At 52.7% G+C, this 17509-nt stretch overlaps 1 long non-coding RNA gene across 2 annotated transcripts in view; it reads right to left on the reverse strand.

Annotated features, from left to right (window-relative positions):
- Positions 1 to 13801: 13801 nt before the first annotated feature.
- Positions 13802 to 17509, reverse strand: part of LOC119869351 — a 43866-nt gene continuing 40158 nt past the window's right edge. For both annotated transcript variants that reach the window (XR_005370255.1, XR_005370256.1), the window contains exon 3: positions 13802 to 14437. This is a non-coding gene — a long non-coding RNA (uncharacterized LOC119869351). The remainder of the gene's footprint in view (positions 14438 to 17509) is intronic.

A 17509-nucleotide genomic window follows, 5' to 3' on the forward strand; every position in this document is an offset into this window, starting at 1 on the left:
CCTTTCTCTCTTTTGCATTTTTCTGAATATTTTCTCCTCTTTTCCTATAGTATCTTTCTATTGATGCTTTGTTAAATCCTTGCTTATTACTCCTGATAATGGCACCAAAGATCCTTGTTAGCACTAAATGAATTGGGTTCGGTTTTCCTGGACAGAAAGGTGCTTTGGTCAGGAAAAGAAAGGGGGTAGTAAGAGAAAATCCCAGGGTGGCTGGTTTTCACAAAAGAAATTCTCGTCTGCTGTCACAGAAATAAATTGCTTCCACAAAGGAGTACACCCTCAGGATTCTTTCTGTCACCCTGGCTCCTCAGCTTCTCTCAACCAAATCAGATCCAGGAAGGCTTTCCGTGTAGCCCATCCATTGCACCTGTTTTTAAAAACAAGCGATATAGTTTGTGCATCTCTGCATATAACCCTTACCTTTTGGAAAAATATTTGTGCCTGGCTATCACATCAAAGAAATCTTTCTCTGTGCTTCTTTCTCTTCATTTCCTCCTATTTGTTTTCATCCTAATCTCAGCTTCTTTGGACAGTTCTTACACATATTTGGGAGTCTTGGATAATACCTGTCCTCAAGTTTTGCCAAAAATAGAGTTTATTTTTTCACTCCTTTTGTTGCTTTTGGATGATTTCTAGGAGAAAGAGAAAAATGTTGATTTATACAACCATATCTATTCCAGATGTACACAATGTCTTAATTACTAAGGTTTTCAAATAAGTCTTGCTTTTTGCTAGGGCAAATTTCACCACCCTATTCCTTTTCTTCACTTGCTCCTTAACTGTTCTAAGTCTGAACTCTTCCATATAAATTTTAGGATGCACTTTTAAAATTATACACACATGGACAAACAGACAAAGACATACATATAATGTTGAGATTTTTATTTTAATCATCAGATGTATTATTAATTTAGAGAAAACTGACATCTTTATGGCACTGACTCTTTCTATCCATTCATATGATATGTCTGCCATTTACTTCGATCTTCTTTAAAACCTTCAAGTTTTGGGTGGTTTTTTGGTCTTGTTTAATATTTGGTTCTTCTAATAATCTTATTTTTTATTGAAGTAAAATTGACATATATCAGTTTCAGGTGTACAACATGATGATTTGATATTTACATATATTGCAAAATGATCACCATAGTGAGTCTAGTTAACATCCATTACCTCAAAGTTACCAAAAAAAAAAAAAATGTGATGAAAACGTGTACAATCTACTCTTTTAACAACTTTTAAATATGTAATACAGTATTGGTATATTAAGTATAATTAATAATATGGTCACCATGCTGTAGAACCCCATAATTTATTTATTTTATAACTGGAAGTTTGTATCTTTTGAACCCCTTCACCCTTTTCTCCCACCAACAACCCCCCACCTCTGTCAACCACTAATCTGTTCTCTAGATTTGAGTTTGTTTTTGTTTTAGATTCCACATATAAGAGAGATCATATGGTATGTATCTTTCTCTAGCTCATTTATTTCACTTAGCGTAGTACCCTCAAGGTCTATGCATATTGTCACAAGTGGCAAGATTTTACTTTTTATGGCTGAATAATATTCCGTGTGTGTGTGTGTGTGTGTGTGTGTGTGTTTTGGCTATATATTAGTTGTTGTCTCTCAATTTATTTGGATTTCCTTTAATACCTTCAACTAAAGTCACCACCCCAGACTTATCGGGTCAGAATTTCTAAGGATGGGGCACAGAAGTCTGTTTTAACAAGCCCTCCAAGAGATACACACTAAAGTTTGAGAACTGTTCTATATTATCTCCTTTATCCTCATTTTCCAAAAGAAGAAACTAAGGCTTTAAAAAATAAAAAGATTCAGGAGCTTGCCCAGGTTTTGTTTTTGTTTTAAGATTTTATTTATTTATTCTGAGAAAGAGAAAGAGATTGAAGGGAGGGTCAGAGGGAGAGAGAGAGAGAGAGAATCTCAAGCCAACTCCATGAGGAGCACAGAGCCCGATGTGGGATTGAATCTCAGGACTCTGAGATCATGACCTGAGCCAAAAATCAAGAATTGGATGCTCAACTGACTGAGCCATCCAGGGGCCCCAACACTTGCCCATGCTTTGGAGCTAGGAAATAACAGAAGCAATGTTCCAATATGGGTATCGCTGCCTCTGGTTGCCCATCTGTGATGTTGAATTCCTTGGCCTACAGGTAAGCAAGTGGGAGCTGGTGCCCCCTGCTCATGGAGGGTCTTCCTGCCTCAGTGGTAACCAGCTGAGCTCAGCTTCTGGCCTAGGACTACACTGGAAGACAAGCAAGGAGCTCTTACTGTCAGGGAGTTGCAACTGCCGAGGGCTAGGTTGGGGACATGCCGAGGAGTGTGCCCACAGCAGCCCCTGCCAGCTGCCCTCAGCACCGCCTCCCCTGGGGCTCCTCTCCCTGGCAGATCACTGCTCCTGCCCACAGTCCAGAGATGAAGTTCGTTGCCCTTCCCACCACACCAGAACTTCCCAAGTGTGTGGCTGTTCTGGCTCTTTCTCTGTCCCCAGTACCTACCTCAGGGCTTGACACCAAGAAGCTTCTCCATGAAGCTGTGTGATCAAGTGAAGGAATGAATAGGTGACCCTCCTCTGGCTGAATGGCCACAGAAGACACCATGGAAGGCCTTGCGGACTTTAAGTGGCATAAATATGTGGACAAGTGGGAGGTCGTGGGAAAGGTGTTCCTGGTGAAGGTTACAGGCTGAGGAAAGGCATAGCAGTGGGAGAACATGGAGTTTGTTGTTTCAGCTTCTCATGTTCTTGTGAGATAGGAAGCCGAGAGGTAGATTTGACAGCCATCGTGCCAGGCCTGGACTGCCAATAGGGGCACTTGGGTTTTCTTCTATGGATGCCCAGAAGCCACAGAAGACAGTGGAACAGGGAGGGCGGGGTCATATGGAGTCCTGAGCTGGAGAGGGATGGTTCAAGAGAGCACAGCTAGGGCGCAGTGGCACTGAATCTGCACCCAAGTCCCTCTGACTCCAGACCCAGGCCCTGGCTCCTCACCACCGCCCCACCCCTGTCTGGCTGCCTCCAGGGGTTGATGTTGAGATCACTGGAGGCCGAGGTGCCCTGACTTCTGCCTGGAGCCTGAAGTCGGCCCTGGAATCTGGCCCCTCACCGAGATGCTCGCGCTGTGAATCTGGGGTGTGGAGGGGGGAAGCAGGTGAAGGTGCTCAAGAAATGGGGTCGGGAGCACGGAGGAGGAGAGACCGGCCAAGGCGTCGAGCACATGGCCCAGGCCCCTGCCATGCCTGCTGGTGCAGGCGCCCTACGTCCCGCGGGCGCAGTCCCGGGCTTCGAGAGCCACTCTGCTCCTGGCCAGGGGGCCACCCCCCCGCATGGACAGGGGCGCGGTGTCCTGTGCAGACGGCAGAAAGTGGGGGGCCCGGCCAACCGGCAGCCCCCCTTTCAGAGGAACCGGGGAACTCGACACTCGACGAGGTTCTCGGTTCCGCGAGATAAGGAAGCCGGGACGGGTGGGGGCCCAGGGCCCGCGGAGCCCAGACACGCGGGCAGCGCAGAGGGGGCACCGCGCTCCGAGGTGCACCGCCTTCGTCGCCGCGCGCCCCACGCGGTCCAGCCGGGCGGCAAACTGGAAACAGCTGCGGAGGTTTTGGGTTTCCGCCGGGCCTCCCCCGGCCCACGGCCCACCCGAGCAGTTCCCCCTAATCCCGCTCTCTCGGGAAGCCGCGCTGCGAAAATCCCCCGCCCCGCCGGCGGAGGTCAGCCCCGGAGGGAGGGGCGCGGCGAGGGGGGCGGGGAGGGGCGCGGGGAGCGGAGCAGGAGGGGGCGCGGGGAGGGGCGCGGGGAGCGGGGCTGGAGGGGGCGCGGGAGGGGCGGGGAGCGGGGCGGGGAGGGGCGCGGGGAGCGGAGCAGGAGGGGGCGCGGGGAGGGGAGCGGGGAGGGGGTGCGGGGCGGGAGGGGCTCGAGGCGCGCGGGCCGGTGGGTTGAGGCGCAGGCGGCGCGGGGTGGAGCGCGGGGCTCGGGGCTCGGGGCTCGGGGCGGGAGGTCAGGAGGGGTTGGGGCGCGGGGCAGCGGGGGCCCAGGCCCTTGGGTTCGCAGGTGGCGTCGGCGCCCCCAAGCCCCCGGGGTCTGGGCTGACCCTGCCTCCCTGGCAGGAGGGCCGAGGGAGGGAGGCTTTCAGGGAAGGTGCTGGAGGCCCGCCCCGCCCCGGCAGGTGCTCCCAGGACTTAGGGCCCCGCGTCGCTGCGACCCGTCCCCCCACAGGGGGCGCTTTTTCTACTTCTCACAAATCCTAGGGGCTGGCAGTGGCCCTGCCCCCTCCTTCTCTCCCGGAGCCTGGGGTTGGGGTGTGTCGGGCGGCTCCTCCGACCCTGGCTGAGGCCCCCTGGGTGCCTGGCCTCAGGAGCCTCGGACAGAACCGCTCAGCCGGCCTCGGGGACCGGGCCTGGCGGTGGGGCCTGCGGCCCACAGAGGCCTGGGGTCCCCTCCGAGCTTGGGCGGAGACAGCGTCCAGGCCGACCCGTCCCTCATCCCGAGGGGGCCAGGGCCTTTCCGGGGGTCACACAGCAGGCCTGGAACAGGGCCCCCTGGTCAAGGCCGGTTTGCTCGGCGTGGGGCGCTGGGCCGGCTCCTCCTCTGCGAAGCCACACTGGGCTTCAGGCCTCTGGCCACCCCACCGGAGGGCTGCTGCGGCCCCAGAAGGCCCCCACTTGGCAAGGCCCTGTCCTGAGCGTCGCCCCAGGCCTGGGCCTGGAGAAGGTGGGGCCAGTGCCGGTAAGGGGGGCAGGGGGAGCCCACACCGGCTGCTGGGACCCCCCCAAGCACTGCCTGGGCCCGGGTGAGCATTAGTCAGGAGGGAGGAAGGTGGCAGGAGATGCAGGCTGGGGGTGAGGGCCGGCTCCCAGCCCAGAAGCCCTTCTGGGTCGGGCCTGCCAACGGCCCCCACTTCCAGGGAGTCTACATGTACCTGCTGGACAGAGAGAACGAGGTGTCTGCTCTCCATGACCGCCCCCCCCACCTCTACATGGCTCCTGGGTGTGCACACACAGCACAGACGCTCCCACACCGCACACGGAGTGACACACACATGCTCACGTTCACCTCCCAGTCTCACCCCTACACCCGGGAACATGCACACGTAGACATGGTCATGGCTGTGCAGCTGCATGGTCGCACACAGCCTCACACTCACCTGCACGCAGTTCCACATGTGTCCTCTTGTGCTCACACACACCTCTGTCAGCGGCCACGCTCTCACATACACACACGCTCCACGTAAAGCTCCCCAGGGGCCCGCGGCCAGCATGGTGGGGTGACCTTGATCCTCTGACAGCTGCCCAGTGCCCAGCAGCCCACGGGGCCTGGCCCCACCTGGCCTTCCCCATTCCCCACACTGGCCCAGCAGACACAGCCCCGGGTGGGATCTGGGGCAGCAGGGTAAGCAGCAGCCCCATCCCGGGCCACAGGCTGGCCTCCTGCTTGATGCTCCCTAAATACGAGCTCCTTGTTGTCCCAAGGCCGAAGCCTGGTGACGATCCTACAGATGGTCCCCACTGTCCCCAATCCTGCCCTACCCAGCCGCCGGCCCACCAGCCCCCAACAAAGGAGAGAAATCATCCTCATGTCCCCATCCCTGCCTCAGACTCACACCTGCCAACCCACCCTCACTCGAACCGGAAGGGCCTTCCCAAAACCCAGTCTGAGCATGTCACACCCTGGGCCACACACCATCAAGCTATGTGCACTGCCACAAGGCTGTAACTTCTGACAAACAAAGAGGGGAGGGGGCTCCTCTTTCCAATTTGCAGGAAGGTACCATCCACTGTCCGCCAGCCCAACTGCTTACAGGCTGGGCTGTGACTGCTCGGGGGCCCATTTTCCTCATCTTCACAAGGTGGGTGGGCGCTGCAGGCTCTGGGAGTGAGTCAGGAAAGCTAAAGACGCACCCCCTTTCCAAAGATTGTAAGAAATGAGGAAGTCAGACCTCAAGGCAGCCAGGCATCTCCCTTAGGAAAGAGGCGCGAGTGTAGGCCGGAGGCTTTCTGTAGGAAGAAAGCTCTTTGGTACCCAGGATGAGGGTCAAAGAAATACCAGCCCAAGAAATCCTCCAGTTTAGAGTCCCTGACAGTTAAAACTGGGAGGGACCACTAGGCCATCTTATTTTGTCTTCTCATTTTTTCACGTGAGATAAGAGGACCAGAGGTGGCTCCTCTCAAGTCACACAGCAGCGTTCAGACAGTGCCACAAGTCTTAACTCCCAGAGCTGAGTTTCTCTACTGCATCCCCCACCTGGCCCATCCAGGGAACCCCAATTTGAGGCTCCTGAGTAGGGTCAGGCCTTTGCCTTCCAGGGCCCAACAAAGGCACATACACACACACACACACACACACACACAAGTCTGGTGGCCTGGTGACTGCCACCAACACAGGATGAGCGCTGGGCTCCCTGCTACCAGCCTGTAACCCTTGGAGCCACTGAGTGGCCTCCAGGACCTCTCCATACCATCCCCTTAGGGATTTCAACTTGATCTGGCTTTTAACTAAATATGTTCTTGTGCCTTGTGTCGCAGGACACTTCTTAGCACCTCACCCAGGAGGCCGAGAGGCCCAAGGGAGAGGCTGAGCTTCCCCAGGCCATACTGCCAGGTGGTGAGGGCCCATGGGATGGAAGGATGAGACGACCCCAGACTCTTCACACGCCTCCGGCTCCCTCCTCGGCACCTCCCCCTCTCCCCAGCCTGGCCCCACACCAGTCCTTCCCCAAAGAGGAGCTGGTTAGAAAGCGGAGGTGGGCGGGGGGTGGGGGTGACTGGGTGATGGGCACTGTGGTGGGCACTTGACGGGATGAGCACTGGGTGTTATTTATATGTTGGCAAGTTGAACACCAATAAAAAATAAATTTATAAAAAAAATAAAATAAAATAAAAATAAAATAAAATAAGAAAACGATGCATCCATCTAGCTGGAGACCTGCAAACTCCATGGACAAGTTGCCTCCGTGGTGTTATTTTATCTGCTGGGGTTTTCAAGCAATGACTGTTCTCTGTCTTGGCCCCTTTTCTCCATTCTTTATCTCTTTATCTCTACATCTCAGAGTATCTAGGAGAAAGACCCTGACCTCATTCAGAGCAGACAACGGGCAGCCAGCACACACATACTGGCGTTTAAGAAGTAATATCAAAACCTTACATATGTGACTTCATCTTTTTCACGTTTTTATTATAAAAGCACAGGAACCCACACAAAGCGAACCCACAGTGGAATGGGTCCTTATAGGGGGAACACCCTTGCAAACATACCACGATCAGGAAACAGAGCCAGGCAGCACCCTACCCCACAAGCCGTCTGGGTGCCTCGTCTCAATCTCCACCTTCTCCCTTCGCCAAAAGTAACCACAATCCTAACTTTTATAAGAATCACTTTCTTGCTTTTCCTCGTGACTTTATCCCTGAAGATGTATTCCTGGATGCTGTCATATAGTCACACCTGTTATCTACACCTGAGCTGTCCTTTAGCTCTTTCCTAATCCCCAGCGTCCCCCACCCTCCCTTACTTTTCCTGGTGACGTGTCTGTGGAAGAACCCTGGCTCTTTGACCTGTACGTTTCCATAGTGTGGGTTGTACTAATCGCATACGCACGGTGCCCTTCACCGTAGGGATCTGGCCTCTGTTTTTCCTTCAGATTGGCAGCTGGATCCAGAGCACAGATCGGGCTCAGGCTCAGACTCCCTAGGCAAGACGGCGGGTGGGACTGTGCGGTCTCATCAGCAGCTCGAAGTGTCTGGCTGTCTCCCTCTGGGCCTGTCAACACCCATTGAAACTCAATGTCGAGATTCATTCATTCCTCAAGTATTACAAAATGACAGGTGATACCAGCCTTTGTCTTTTTTTTTTTCCATTCATTCTTTCATTCATTAGTCGGAACACTTATTATGACCTCTTCTTGATGCCTTTCTTAATTTCCATCATTCAAGGTCGTGGATTTAGGTCCTGGGGAGGACGTGGGTTTCTCAGGGTTGGGCAATTATATGACACTGTAATCTCAACATCTTTTAGCAGTTTATGATGTGAATCCTGGAGTTACCTCTACGGTGGAGTCCACTCCAGTTACACCCCCCAGAACAAGAAACCACTCAGGAGCCTCCCTAATAGTTGGCCTTTCAGCCTCTGCTGCACACTTTGTGAATCATGAGGCTCACTACTAGGACGCCTAAGTGGCTCAGCAGTTGAGCATCTGCCTTCAGGCTCAGGACGTGATCCCGGGGTCCTGGGATCGAGTCCCACATCGGGCTCCCTGCATGGAGCCTGCTTCTCCCTCTGCCTGTGTCTCTGCCTCTCTCTCTGTGTCTCTCATGACTAAATAAAATGTTTTTAAAAAATAAAAATTAAAAATAAAGGAGGCCCACTACTTTCCAACTGGACCTATTCCATCCTTGGGAAAATCCAACTTTGAGAAGGTCCTTCCTTCTGCTCAACAAGTGCCTCCTCGCCTCTCCCTCTGGGCCCCACAGGGCTGGTAGTGCTCCCTCCACCGGGAACCGGCCCTCTAAAAACTCCTCCCCCAGGAAGTCTTCCAGCTGCTCTTCTCCCTCTTTATCCTCTTCTGGCTATAACTTCACTTAAAATCCATAGCTGCAGAGCTGTGACTGATGTTTGCTCAAAATTCCAACAGGTTTATCTATAATTTTCAAATGGCAAATGATCATTTGGAGGTGATCGGGGGCCAAGCGTCAAATCCTAATGCCTCGACTCCCAGCCCCATCTCACCACAGCCCGCCGGCCACAGCAGAGGAAAGCCTACAGGCAGGCCCTTCTCTGCATAACCCCCTCCACCTCCACACCAAGAAACCACATCTCATAGACACCCAGATGTAAGACAGCAGAGATGGATGAGGCGGCCAAAACGCCCTCTTCTCCTGGCGCTTGGCAGGACCAGACAACATGAATCAAAAATAAAATCAACACAACACAAAAAATGTGGGTCAAATTGTAATTGAAAGTTGCTTTTGAAAGGGAGGTCTTGAAGCCATCGTCTTTCCTTCTTCTCTTGAAACCCCCAATGTCCCCCCTCGGTTAATGACATCATTTTCCACCCCGACTCTCCAATGCATAAACTGACTCATCCCCAAAGCTTCCCTCCCCCTCAGCCTCCACATTCAATTACTCAGCAAACCCAGCCGTTAGGCCTCAGAAACATCTCTACAAACAAGATCTGCACTTTTCCACTTGCTTTGCTCTGGCTGTCCGACCAGCCTAGAACATACTACCATCAGCCCACATCTCTGCTAACACAAGCATCCCAGCCTTTAAAGCTCAGGCCACAGGCCACCATCCTAAGCAGCTATCCTGCATCCTGACTCCCTCCAAAAGCAACCTTCTCTCCACAAGACTCAGGGACTGGATTGATGGAATAAATGAGTGAGTTCACTAATTCCATAAACATTTCTTAATCTGCTCATGTGCCAGACACTATGCTAGGCACTGAGGACCTAGTAATAAAAGCTATAGACACAATCCCCATTTATTGGGTGCCTGGGGGGCTTGTTCAGTTGAACATTTGACTTTTGGTTTTGGTTCAGGTCATGATCTCATGACAGGCTCTGTTGTCAGCGCAGAGTCTGCTTCAGATTCTTTCTCCCTCTCCCTCCCCGAGCAGACTTGTTTTCTCTCTCTCTTGCTCTCTTTTGCTCTCTCTCGCTCTCTCTCTCAAATGAATAAATAAAATCTTTTTAAAAATCCCCACTTATTATAGTCAGCAGAGTCAGACAATGCATAAAACAAGTCAGAACATTAGACAGTATATTATGAAGGTGCTGGGGAGAAAAGTAAAGAGAAAAATAGAAGGGCGTTGGAATGAGGAGCCTCTCTACAAATGTGCCATTTGAGAAAAAGGCTTAAAGAGGGGGAGAAAGAGGACATGCAGGTATGTGGCCAAAAGAGGAAATGAATGCATGAACAAATAAATACAGTGATGAACCACTGAATGAATGAATGAATGAATGAATGAATGAATGAGTGGATGAAGAGCTAGGAATTGTGTCTAGTGTATTTGTTATAATGAATTGAAGGGAAGCAAAGTGAAGTGAATCGGTCCCAGTACCCCGGCTGGAAATAAAGCACCAGCTATTTCTCTGACTTTCTGGAGCCCCTTGGGGCCTTGCCACCGTGCCTGTGGAACTTGGGAACTTGGGCCTTTCTTCTCTTTAGAGGCCTCCAGGGATGCTGCAGGCTGCACCCAACTCGCTCATGGGGGCCAGGGCGCACGCAGGCTGGCGGCCTGGGAAGAGCGAGCACCTCCTTGGACGAAGCATGGGGCAAGGCTGCAGAGCCCCAGCCGGACCTCACTGTGTCCTGCATCCGCTCCTCCCAGGAACAAGGAAGTGGCCCTGCATACTTGCTCCGGGCAGCCGAGCTCCGGGGTGGACAGGGTGTCAGGAAAGAGGAGGTCCTGCATTAATTTCTTCCTCACACTCAAGAGGAGGTGCAACAAGGCAGTCCTGACTGACCAGAAGGATCCTTACCTGGGCTAGACACAGCCTGGAGTGCCTTCTAGAGATCCTATCCCTGTGCATCCCTGCCCAGGGCACGACGTTGTCAGTAAAGACCCAGGGGGCAGGCTGGAGACGCTACGGGCAGCCCAGAGTTGCAGAGGGGCAGCAGGGCTGTGGGATGACAGAGCAGGGCTGGAGTGCGCTGTGCCCTCCACGCCACACAGCCCCCCCCCTGCGGGGGACACTCAGCAGCCGGCAGGAGAGCACACAGTACAGGATCCCAGGCTTCGAAGCCCCGCAGCACTGGTTTATACCCAAGCTTTGTGGCTTTGGGTGAGCTGTTAAACCTCTCTGAGCTTCAGCTTTCTCCAAAAGGGATATAATAATGATGCTTAATAAAGGATCAAATGAGACTGTTTATCGAGCACTGAGCAAATATTCAGTGGGTGATAGTCATCACTGTTAACATAAACAATGTGTTAGTGGTAATACTAGTATATTGTTACTTATAACATTGTATCATATATATTATGTTACCTGAGTAGGTGGTGTGTTGGGGCTACTTTTTTAAAGATTATTTATTTATTTAGAGAGAGAGAGTGCAAGCAGGAGGAGGGGCAGAGGGAGACAGAGGATTTCAAGCAGGCTCTGCACTGAGCTCAGAGCCCAGCACGGGGCTCGATCTCATGACCCGGAGATCATGACCTGAGCCAAAATCAAGTGTCAGACGCTTAACTGACTGAGCCATCCGGGTGCCCTGAGGCTAATTTTTAAAAAGCTAATGTGAACTCAGGTTAAATTAATAGAGGTCAAGGGTGCAAAAGAAGGGAGAGAATGAACTGCTTTCCTCTGAGCTGGCTGGTTAGATCCCAGAAGGTAAACTGAGTCGAGTCCTGGGTCTGCTCTTTCACAGAACAGTGAGGAGGCAGCTAGAATGTGAGGAGCTGGAAACCCATCCTGTGAGGAGTGGGGGCTGCTCAGCCTGCGGGAGAGGAAGCCACACTCATCCTCCTTTACCACTTCCAGGGCCGACCCAGAGTAGATGAAGCTGAGTGCCGGCGGGGGTCCAGAGCTGGGGCTGAGCAAAGAGAAAGAAGCTACAGGAAGCGGCGTCAGCTCTGTGCGAGGAAGACCTGTCAGGTCAACAAGACCCCTCCCCAGAGACTAGTTTTGTAAGGAGGGAGCTCCCCACCACCAAAGGTAGGTCAAAAGAGGCTTGGACAAGCTCTGTAATACCAAGAGGGGGTTCTCCTCAGAAGGAGAGAAAGGAGGTCCCCGTCCACAACTAGCCCTTTTATTGACCTGACGCTCAGAGTCTCTGGCTCATGGCACATGAGTCTTAGGAATATAGATATTAATCATCCATCATTCATTTCTGTGCTACTGTGCTTAGTGCCAAGGACATAGCAAACCCAAACGCTGCCTTCCTGGGGTTTACATTCTAGAGCAGTGGCTCTCAGAGTCTGTGTGCCTCACTCCGGGGGAACAATTAGTACCCACAAAAAAAAATGACGTTGGACCCTTACCTCATACCACATAAACCATTAACTCAAACTGGATGAAAGACTTACATGTAAGAATCAAAACTATCAAACATAGGATAGAAAACACAGGGTAAATCTCCCCAACCTTGCATCTAGCAATGAATTCTCAGATCTGACACCCAAAGCACAAGCAACAAAAGGAAAAAATGGATAAATTGGACTTGCTCAAGATTAAAAACTTTTGGAATTCAAAAGACAGTATCCAAAAACCTGAAAAATCAAGCCACAGAATGAGAAAAAATATATGTAAATCTTATGTCTGATAAGACACTTATATCTAGAACACAGAGAACGCTTGAAACTTTGTAATAAAAACAAATAACCCAATTTTCAAATGAGCAACGGATCTGAAAAGACCTTTCTCCGCATAAGATACACAAATGCCAACGAGCACATAAAAAAAATATTCAACGTCATCAGTCATCAAAAACTATAATGCAATAGGGCTTCACACCAACCAGGATGCCTGTGCTCGGAAAGTCAGACACTAACAGGTGTCGGCAAGGATGTGGAGTAATCAGAACCCTCACACGCTGCAGGTGCAAATATAAAATAGTGCAGCAAATATAGAATAGCGGAGAGCGGTCCAGCAGGTCTTCAAAAAGTTAGACACAGAGTTACCACGTGACCCCACAATTCTGCTCTCAGGTAAATACCCAAGAAAAATGAAAATATGGGTCCACCTGGAAACTTGAACACGGATGTTCACAGCAGCGCTACATAAAATGTACCTCAGCAGGTGAATAAACAAAATGTGTTCTATCGATTCGATGGAATATCATTCAGCCATAAAAAGCACCGAAGGCCTGATACTTACCCCGACGTAGATGAACCTTGAAAACTTTATGCTAAGTGACAGAGGCCAGTCACAAACACCACATGTTGTATAGCTCCATGTGAGATGTCCAGAATGAGCACTCGAAAGAGACAGGAAGTAGATTCATGGTTGTTTGGGACTGAGGGGATGGGTACGAGTAGGTGATGATAGGAAACGGGTACAGGGCTTCTTTCTGAGATGATGAACTGTTCTCGAATTGATCGTGGTGATGGTTAGTTACACGATTCTGTGAATATACTAAAAACCACTACTATAAGTGAGTGAATTATTTGGTAGAGGTATGATGTCTCGACGAAGGTATCACCAAAAACAGTCACCCAAGGAGCATTTTGAAGCATCGCTGCCAGAGCCACAGGCCCAGCTTAACTTAAAGCTGCCTGGATGGGGTCCGGGCAAAGCCCCTTGGGTCGTTCCAATATGTAGCCAGCGATGAGAACCCCTGGCCTAGGGGAGCTGAGACCTCCCGTGCCCCAAAAGTCTGCCGGCTGCCTTACTTTCAGTGTCTCTTGCCATCTTAACAACCACCATATCACATTGATGTTACAGGTGCACAGTCTTTAATCCATAGTTCTGAAATCCAAGAAGCTCGGAGAAAGGAGCTTTTCCACAAATTTGCAGAAATCCATATCATGTCAAAAAACCCTAACTGAACCTATACAAGGGTACTTATGGTCTTTACTCGTCTCACATAATATGAATATTCATACACTGCACCACAGAAATCATTATGTGTTTGTTTCCCAGGCCATTCTCCTTAGTAGGGGTTTTATAAAGTATAGCATGCATCTTACTTTCTTTTTTTTTTAAGATTTTATTCATTTTATTCACGAGAGACACAGAGAAAGAGAGAGAGAGAGAAAGAGAGAGAGAGAGAGACAGGCAGAGGGAGAAGCAGGCTCCTCCCCATGGGGAGCCTGATGCGGAACTTGATCCCCGGACTCCAGGATCACAACCTGAGCCGAAGGCAGAGGCTCAACCACGGAGCCACCCAGGCGTCCCTGCACCTTACTTTCTAAAAATCTGAACAATTCTGATTTCCAAACCACATTTGGCCCCAGGCATGTCAGCTAAGGGTCTATGGACCTACTTTTGTTTCTATTTTACAGAGAGGAAACTGAGTCTGAAAGGTAGAAGAACCTGCCCGACGTCCCGGAGAAAGGACCCGCTCGCCTTCGTCCTTCCAGGTTGCCTGGAGCCCCCTGTGGGCCTGGGTACGCCTTCCCTGCCATCCTCACCGGCCCCGGGCACTTGCTGGCTCCTCCGTGCGCCGCGCACCCTGCTGCTCCAAGCCCCTCTCCGGCCAGCTCCTGGCAGCTGTCGCCACACAGGAGGGGCCTGCCCTGCCCGAGCAGGAGCTGGAACCGGGGCCTGCTTTGTAATTTGCTCTGCCAGCCACCCTCCCAGCTGCAAACGGAAAATCCAAGAAGGTGGTCTGCTTTTCTGGCAGATGTCAGCCCCAGCCGGCCAGAGACAGTGCAGCTCAGCAGGGAAAGGCGGGCTGCGAAGTCTGGCAGGGGGACCGTGGCTGGGTTGGAAACACATTGTGGGGGAATTAGAATGTTCATTCTGCAACACCAAGACTGCCACGGGGTATCTCGTCTGCAAGAAACAGCAGAAAAGGTGACAGATTGAGGGCCCCTCCTTCCACTCCTCCCGCCCCCCCAGTGACATTTGCTAATATAACTAATGGCCTTAATAGGAGCCTCTCTGTGATGAGTCCCTGCTCTGGGCCTGGGCCAGGGCCAGACTCAGCCCTTTTCAGGCCTTGGCAGGCCCCGGGGGGGTGGGTGGTATTACCGTGCCATTTCTCAGAACCAAAACCGAGGCTCCAGGAGATGGTGTGAAGTGCCAGAGGTTACAAAGCAAGGTCACAGCCGAGCAGGACTGGATCCACTTCCTCCTGACTCTGAAGACCCAGCTGGCTTCCCCGACCACACTCGGAGGCTGTAAGGAAGCTGCTCCATGTCTCCCCCAAGTCAGAGTTACCCAGGGTAAGCCGCAGGGCAGCTGTAACTCCGTTTGCTCCTTTCCCTCGCCCAAGAGCATATGCTCCTCTGCAACTTTCCTCTCAAGAAGCTTCAGAGAGGAGTCGCCCAGCCCATTTCACAGATAAGGAGACTGAGGCCTACAGAGAGAAAGTAGTTACACCAGGCCACAAACCCAGGTTTCTCTCCCCCCCAAGTGATGCCTGTGTGGCTCTCAGCTGGATGCCAGCGCCCTGCAGCTCAAAGCGGGGAGAAGCCTACACTAGAAGAACCACAGTCCCTTGACTTCGGTGGGCAGAAAGGCAGCCTAAGACTACAGGAGTCACACGTAGGCACTGATGTCCACGGATCTGCCATGCACTCGGTCATTCATCCAGGGAGCCTGGACGTGCCCCTTTTCTGGCTCCAGCTGGGCCCTGGACACAGGGCAAGGGGGCGGGCTCCCACTGCCACGAGCTCAGAATCCAGGTGCGCAACCTGCAAACCCGCGATGCCAACCCGACACAGTATGCACGGCGGCCGGGGGGCCTCTAACACAGAGGGAGCCCCCCCGACGGCCAGCAGGAAGCAGGGACGGCTTCTCAGAGATGAGGCATTGCAGCTGGGAGCTGAAGGATGGGAGGACTTTGGTCAGATGCCCGCGGAAAGGCGCCCAGGCCGAGGGCACAGCCTGGGCCATGGTCCAGAGGTGGGAAAGACAGCGGGGTCTCCCCGGGCAGGTTGGGGTGGCCCAAGCAGAGAGCAGAACTCCACCACGATGTGAGGACAACCCCCCAAAGGGCCGCGGGCAGCCATGGCTGCAGGACCCCACAGGAGGGGCAGGTTTTGAGGGCGGCTATTACCCGCAAAGCACCGACGTCAACGGCCCCGCCGAGGAGGAGACCCTACCCCGAGCCCTGAAGCCCGGGCAGCCCCCATGGCTTGGGACCAGCCAGTGACAACTTCCTTGGTCATTAATGGCAGCATGTGCTAATGTTTGATGAATTGCCCAACAGTTGCATTAGCTAATAACTCCCCGAACAAAACCAGAGAGTTCATCTGTTTTTATAAGACGCCCAAGAGCATCCTGGGAACAGGCACGGTGGTCGTGAATAAAAGAGAAACATTCATTTATGGTAATTGGTTTCAGCTCCTCACTTGGCTGCTTGTCCTGACCTAAATGTATCCAGTTGTTCCCTTTGCCTGGCTCTGGTTTGGGGGTCACTCCTAATGGTTTAATTCAACAAAAAATGTCTGCCATTTCCTGTAACCTCTGTCTTTTTTCACCCTGCTCCCAAACGGTTTTTCTTGCAAGCAGCATCTCCGCAAGGCCCTCCCGGAGCTGTTTCCTTCTCAGGGAACAAAGTCAAGATTGTTGACAGAGAAAAAAGGTCTTAACTCCAGGCCAAGAAAAGAAGGTGGGGGGAGGGATAAATGAAGGTAATAATCATTTGTTTGTCTTTTCCCCGGACTTCACAAAGCAGGTTTTGTCCGAGGCCGGTGGTCAGGGACTCTGACACAGAACATGGCCCTGGTGACCAGGGGCAATTTATGGGAGGGAACGAACACAAATCCTCATTCATGGAGCGGGGCGCGGGGGCAGGGAGCGGCCGGTGGGTGCCGTGGGCGCCGCGGCCTGGGCTCCTGGCGGGGGGGACAGGGGGACAGGGGCGCAGGGCCCGGACCGGGATGACAGCCCGTGAACCTTGTTGGGATGCATCTGGTAGAAAGGCGGTATAAATAGGAGATCATTGTCGGCGGATTGTGCTTCCCGCGGGCGGAGGAGGGGCTGGCGGCCCCAGGTGCCCCTCGTCCAGGAGACGCCGATGGCTTCGGGGAGTCCTCGGAAGGTCACCGCCTGCCCCCCGGGCCCTCAGGGCTCCGAACGGCGAGGGCTCCGGGCCCCAGGCTGAAGCGGGCGCGGGGGCCGGACAGGCTCGGCCAGCGGCTATGGGCCGCCGGGGGCCACCTGGTCACTGTGACAACTTGTCCCTCTCTGTGGCTCCCTTTCTCCGACTGAACGGCCACGGGGGGCCCTGATTCTAGGATATCTGTGCGTACCCGCTCAGTGCCACCTTCTCCCAGGCACGGGGCACATAGAGGCGGACACGGCCCCACAGTGGGAAGCTCAGCAAGCTCAGGGCCCTTCCGGGCCGGCGGGCAGGGACAGGACATTCTTGGGTGCAGAGCACCGAGTGGCATCACTTCCCAATGTCTGCACGTCCTGACCCGTGGAGAGGGAGTATTTACAAGCCAATTGCAAGCAGCAGTCTGTGGGAAGCAGGGTCTGGACAGTGCCACCCACAGCATCAAATCATTGTCACATCATCATCGTCATCGTCATCAGCAGCAGCAGCAGCAGCAGCAGCATCAAAACGCTGCCGGGACACCTGGTGGCTCAGGTGGTTGAGCATCTGCCTTTGGCTCAGGTCGTGATCTCACAGTCCTGGGATCGAGTCCCACATCGAGCTCCCTGCTCAGCGGGGAGCCTGCCTCTCTCTCTGCCTCTAACTCTGGTTCATGCGCTCTCGCTCTCTCTCGCTCTCTCAAATAAATAAAAAATAAAAATAAATAAAAAATTAGAACATGCTGCCCCTCCTGTGGGGTCTTGTGGCCATGGCTGCCCGTGGCCCTTCAGGGGGATTCTGCTCTCTACTTCGGCCACCCCAACCTGCCCAGGGGGACCCCGCTATCTTTCCCACCTCCA

The sequence above is a fragment of the Canis lupus genome, chromosome 15, assembly GCF_011100685.1.
Source record: "Canis lupus familiaris isolate Mischka breed German Shepherd chromosome 15, alternate assembly UU_Cfam_GSD_1.0, whole genome shotgun sequence".
Lineage (NCBI taxonomy): Eukaryota > Metazoa > Chordata > Mammalia > Carnivora > Canidae > Canis > Canis lupus.